Source organism: Amblyomma maculatum, chromosome 2 (assembly GCF_055883805.1).
Source record: "Amblyomma maculatum isolate TAMU_Amacu chromosome 2, ASM5588380v1, whole genome shotgun sequence".
NCBI classification, from domain to species: domain Eukaryota; kingdom Metazoa; phylum Arthropoda; class Arachnida; order Ixodida; family Ixodidae; genus Amblyomma; species Amblyomma maculatum.
The window spans coordinates 202055073-202061072 of record NC_139345.1 but is presented as its reverse complement, the minus strand read 5'-3'; positions in this window follow the sequence as shown (position 1 = coordinate 202061072).

The window sequence follows — 6000 nt, the reverse complement described above, 5'->3', positions numbered from 1 at the left end:
TGTAAAATATAGTAAACTAGCATGTAGAACAATGTTTCTTTTAAATTACTAGTTTTTACCTGAGCACAAAAAAAACTGAATCGGTGAAATTTTGTGTTCAGGTCGACACAAAATTTAGTAGTTAAGCGACAACTTTCATAAACATATATCTTATAGACAAACAATGATATGAAAACTAAAACAGCCGGCAACTAGGTTATGTACTGACCAAAAATATTTTGCCATTTTTGTTTTCTTGGGGTTGTACTAAACTTAAATCTAAAATATTGGACCAGCCAACGACACGGGAACACAAGAAACAGATGTATACGGAACAATATCTGCCGCGCATTTGGGAGGTACAGGGTTCGATTCCTGGTGCTGACAGGTACCCACCAGCTTTCCAATTGGTACAGGATTTCCCCTGACCTAATGCTTGATTCTTTGGGGTGAAATGGTTTCATCAAACAATGCTCTCCCATGTACTTCTGTTTATTGAGCGCCCATATTGGTTGAGCGCCCTTGGTTGGTTAAGCAAGTTAGATTTGCGCCAACTGGCCCACGTGGCCACTATGTAAAAAAATATATATATCAGGATACACTACAGATATGCTGCAATAATGCTGACAGGATGTGTTATCTGCATGAATTTCTTGGTGTTACGACACAGTCTAAGTTAAAATACGGCGTGTATACCGAGTCGCTTTGGGATGCTAAAGTCCATAAACCAAATAATAATAGCGAAGGGTTTCAGAGCAAAGCATAAACATTTCGTTGCAACATTTCAGCTGTGCCCCCCCCCCCCCCCCACTAACAGATAGTGTGACCTGGATCCACCCCTGCCATGGTGAATACACTCTCAATGACCTTCGTGTACGTTCTCCCTGTCCATTGCCCGGGCAGGGAGTTTCTATATTAATGATACATAAATACACTCCTTAAATAAGGCCTCCAAAAATTTCAGCAACCTTCAGTTTTTTAACGTGCGCCGACATCGCAAAATTCACGGGCGCATTGCTTTTCGCCTCCATTAAAAAGCGGCTGCCGTAATCAGAATTTCATCCTGTGTCCTTGGGTTTACCAATTCAGCACCCTAATCCTGAGCCACCGCGGCGGTTCTTGTTCGATATCTTTTCATATTGTGCTGATAATTTACCATTTTTGGAGCCCTGTGTGCTCTTTTCTTTGTTGGTTGCTTCTAGTTGCTTAATTCTCTTCTTGTTTACCCATTTTAGACTTTTGGTACTTTCAAATTACGTGCTGATATGATCGGAAGACCGGGGCCTATAAGACTTCACCGCCAGGCGTTGAGGAAGGCAGAAGACGGCAGAAGTTGTTAGAAGAAGAGTAAACTGAAGATTAATTTTACATATTTACAACAATGCTAACGTGCAAGCACGTCAAAGCGAGCGAGGTAGCTCTTAACTGAGAGCAGAGGCGATTCACACTGAACCAGCCCTCGTAGGCTGCTTAAATCACTTTTCAGTCCAAGCTTCCTGTAGCTGTGAAGCCCGCAGCTTCTTTAAACGTCCAATGGGCGCTGAGCCGCTTCTGTTGGCTCCGCCCAACTGTTCTACCAGCACCTCACTTACAAACGCGCACACATACACACACCTCCTCGCACATGAACACAGAATACTGTAGACCGCTGCAGAATAGCCAGGCCGTCCCCGTTGCTCTCTATGATGTGGCGATGTCCCACCTGGTTCCAGCCATCTTCAATGGCGCCGGCCAGGCGATGGTGCACACATCCTCAGCCGCACAAAGCCTGGTCTAGGCCAATACGTCTTAATGACCTTCGAGCGGCGCGTGCAGCAGCTCCTTTGAATTTACCGCCGCCTCCCTGAGAGCAATTAAGGAAGCAAGCTTCCGCAGTGAAGTCACAATACGACGAGTGAAGCTGCTCCATTTCACCCCGCCGACCCATTCCATTGTCCAGAAGTATCCAGTCACAAAACGTAACCTTGCTGCAACGGCGGCGGCCAGGCGATAGGGCACCCACCTCCGCGCCGTCAAACTGGAGACCGGAAGAACCCCACCGTGGTCCCAGCCAGAAGGGGTGACACAAGCAGCATCTTTGAGTCAACAGTCGCTTCCCTAAGAACAGCTAAGGAAGCCATCTCCCGCTGCTCGGTCACAACATGACGGCGTGCCGCGATGGATGGATGGATGGAATATAGGAGCGTCCCCATTGAAACGGGGTGGTAGCAGTAGCTATCATGCTCATTTTTCTCCCTATATCTTAATTATTGATTTAGATTGGTTAACTAAACCATCATTCTATTTATTAAATTTTTGTTTCCACATTACTAACATTATGTCACTTCTCTGCTTTAAGCCACCAATCTTTCAGTCGTTTTTTGCTAGTTTCCACCGCCGGTTTATTCACCCGGCCACTGGTATCTCTAAACCCCAGAGCTTCAGGAACAGTTACTGCGCCTGCATCAACTTCCGGATGGATACCATTACATTCGAGTGTAATATGATTAATTGTTTCACTGGAGTTACCACATACAGCACATGCGTCGTCTTCATTGTTAAATTTCTTTTTGTAGCTGCGTGTTCTAAGGCACCCTAATCTAGCTTCAAAAAGTAGGGCACTGCCTCTTGAGTTATCAAAGAAAGCTTGCTTCCTGATATGCATTTTCTACTTTCGGTATAATTCCACACTCTGTTTCTTCTCCATCGAATTTATCCAATTTTTAACTTCTGTGTTTTTCACCTGTTGCTAATGCTCTTTATTTATCCGTCCTTGTGACTAGCATACTTACTAGTTAGTTTCCTAGTTATTTTCCTCCATTGTGAGTCAACGCTTTTTAAGCACAGGTATTTAAATACTTTAGCTGCCCATCTGTTACTAATTTCATCAGGCGTTCCTCATATAATATTTTACTCTGAGCTTCCCGTACTTCGAAAGATGCCCAGCCCATATCTCCCTGTACCGCCTCATTTGTAGTTTTGCCGTGGGCACCTAGTGCTAATCGTCCAACGGATCTCTGATTTATTTCTAATGTCGACAGCACCTCTGATTTTAGGCACAAAACCGCATTTCCGAAAGTAAGTCCGGGCACCATAATTCCTTTCCAATTACCCCTCAAAACCTCATACCTATTGTATCCCCACAATGCCTTATGCTTCATTATCCCGGCATTCCTTCGCCCTTTGGCCTTAAGTGATTGCTCATGCTTTGCAATGTATGCCAATCCTTCGTTTACCCATACCCCCAGATATTTATATTCTGCTACTCTAGGTATTTCATAGCCTTGTATTTTAAGACCCTGATCAGTTGAGCCGTTGAAAATCATCAGACCCGACTTGACTGCGCTAAAACTGAAGCCTAGAGCGTCCCCTTCGTCTCCGCAATACTTAACTAGGGTTTGCAATTCTTCCAGACTCTCAGCTAGCAGCACAATATCGTCTGCATACATCAAACCGGGAGGCGCTGCTCTACCGCCTTTCCACCTAATCTATATGACAGGTTAAAACCTAGGTTACTGTCTTGTATCCTCCGTTGCAGGTTTATCATATAAAGCATGAACAGCAGCGGTGATAGAGGACAGCCTTGTATTAATCCTTTGCATACTTTGACACGGATTGCCTTGTATAGATATTTTCACAAATCGTCGTTTCAGTAGCGCCATTGCCCGATACGAGTGACGTCTAGCGTCGAAACAGGTTATGGCGCCATTTTGAACTGTGCTTGTGAAAGCTGAACTTGGGCCGGACGGCCGCGCATCTGTTTTGTGCCCTTGAAGGCGCCATATTCATACTGCTCCTTACTTCCATTTCACCTCTGTTGTGCCGCATGATCTAATAGGCGATTCATAGGCTCGTATGAACGACCAATGTGAAGTAATAGCCAACGCAAACCCAGTCAGCGGATCCGGCGCTTCGTCGTAGGCATTGGTGTCAAACGCATCGGGTTCGTCGAGGCCTGGCGTGCTAGTCAGCGGTGGGTATTTTTTTATTTATTAACGCGAAAGCGTTACTTCACTATGTTCACAGATTTCTGTCCGCAGACCGCGTCTGCAAAATCGTGTCCGCAGCAGTTGCGAGTAATTGAGAAGTGGTAGAGGTTAATGAATGGTGTCAATCGATAGAGGGTGACGTAAGGTTGTGCCCGAAATAATAATTAAGGCAATAAAATAATTAAGTAATTAGAGGCAGAACACGCAAAATCATGTCCGCAGCTGTAATTGAGAAGTCGTAGAGGTTAATGAGTGGTTAATTATTTTTTCGCGTGCATTACGTCCCCCTCTATCGATTGACACCACTAAATCGATAAAGGGTGAAGTAATGCACGCGAAAAAATAATTAAGCCAGTAGGTTAATTAATTGCAGGCAAAATGAAAAAGTAAAGGCGAAAATGGTCTCATTAGCGAATGGCTTGGCATCAAATTTAGATGTATCAAATACTAAAATAGGTAATTAAATCAGTCAATTAGGGTGACGTCAAAAATGTAACGTCACGCAACCTGAAATCGAGCCAAAAAAGGGCATAGGAAGGGATTTGCGCGCAACTTGACAGTACCAGATTAAAATAGTTAAGGCAATCAATTAGGGTGACGTAAAGGATGTGACGTCACGCAACCGGAAGTAGAGCCGAAAAAGGGCATAGGAAGGGATTGGCGCACAATTTGAAAGTACCGAAAACTAAAATTAATAAACAAGAAGTGAATTAATGTGACATAGAGGATGTGACGTCACGCAACCGGAAGTACCGCCGAAAAATGGCAAAAAAGGGATTGGCGCGCAATTTGGAAGTACCAAAGAATAAATGACTTCAAACTGCGCGCCAATCCCTTTTTTTTCTCGACTTCAGGTTGCGTGATATCACATCTTTGAAGTCACCCTAATTGACTGATTTAATTAACTATTTTAGTATTTGATAAATTCAAATGTGGCGCCAAGTCAATCGCTAATGAGACCTTTTTAGCTTTTACTTTTTCATTTTTTTGCTTCTAATTACCTAATTAACCTATTGGCTTATTTTTTCGCACCCATTATATCACCCTCTATCGATTGACACCACTCATTAACCTCTACGACTTCTCAGTTACAACTGCTGCGGACACGATTTTGCAAATTGCGCGCTAATGCCTTCCTATGCCCATTTCCGGCTCTACTTCCGGTTGCGTGACGTCACATCATCTACGCCACATTAATTCACTTGTTTATTCATTTTAGTCTTTGGTACTTTCAAACTGCGCGCCAGTCGCTTTCTATGCCCTTTTTCGTCTCTACTTCCGATTGCGTGACGTCACATCCTCTAAATCACATTAATTCAGTTCTTCCATTTTAGTTTTTGGTACTTTCAAATTGCGCGTCAATCCCTTCCTATGCCCTTTTTCGGCTCCACTTCCGGTTGCGTGACGTCACGTCCTTGACGTCACCCTAATTGACTGCCTTAATTAACTATTTTAGTTTTCATGACTTTCAAATTGCGCGCCAATCTCTTCTTATGCCCTTTCTCGGCTCTATTTCTGGTTACGTGCCGTCACACCTTTGACGTCACCCTAATTGACTGATTTCATTAACTATTTTAGTATTTGATACATTCAATTATGGCGCCAAGCCAATGGGTCTCATTAGAGACCCATTTAGGTTACATTTTTTGCGTCTAATTACCAAATTAACCTATTCCCTTAACTATTTTTGTGCACATTACATCACCCTCTATCGATTGACACCACTCATTAACCTCTACGACTTCTCAATTACTCACAACTGCTGCGGACAACTTTAACATTTTTGCTTGCAATTGATTACCTAATTAACTTATTAGCCTAATTATTTTTTCAGCAGCAACATTACGTCAGCTTCTATCGATTGATACCACTCATTAACATCCACCTCTTCTCAATTACTCGCAACTGCTGCGGACACGATTTTGCGGACGCGATCTGCAGACATAAATATGTGAACATAGCAAAGTAACTCTTTCGTGGTAATATGAAGGACTGGCCCAAAGGAAAAGAAAGCCAAAGTGCAGCGCGGGCACAGCGTTCACATCAGTCTTTA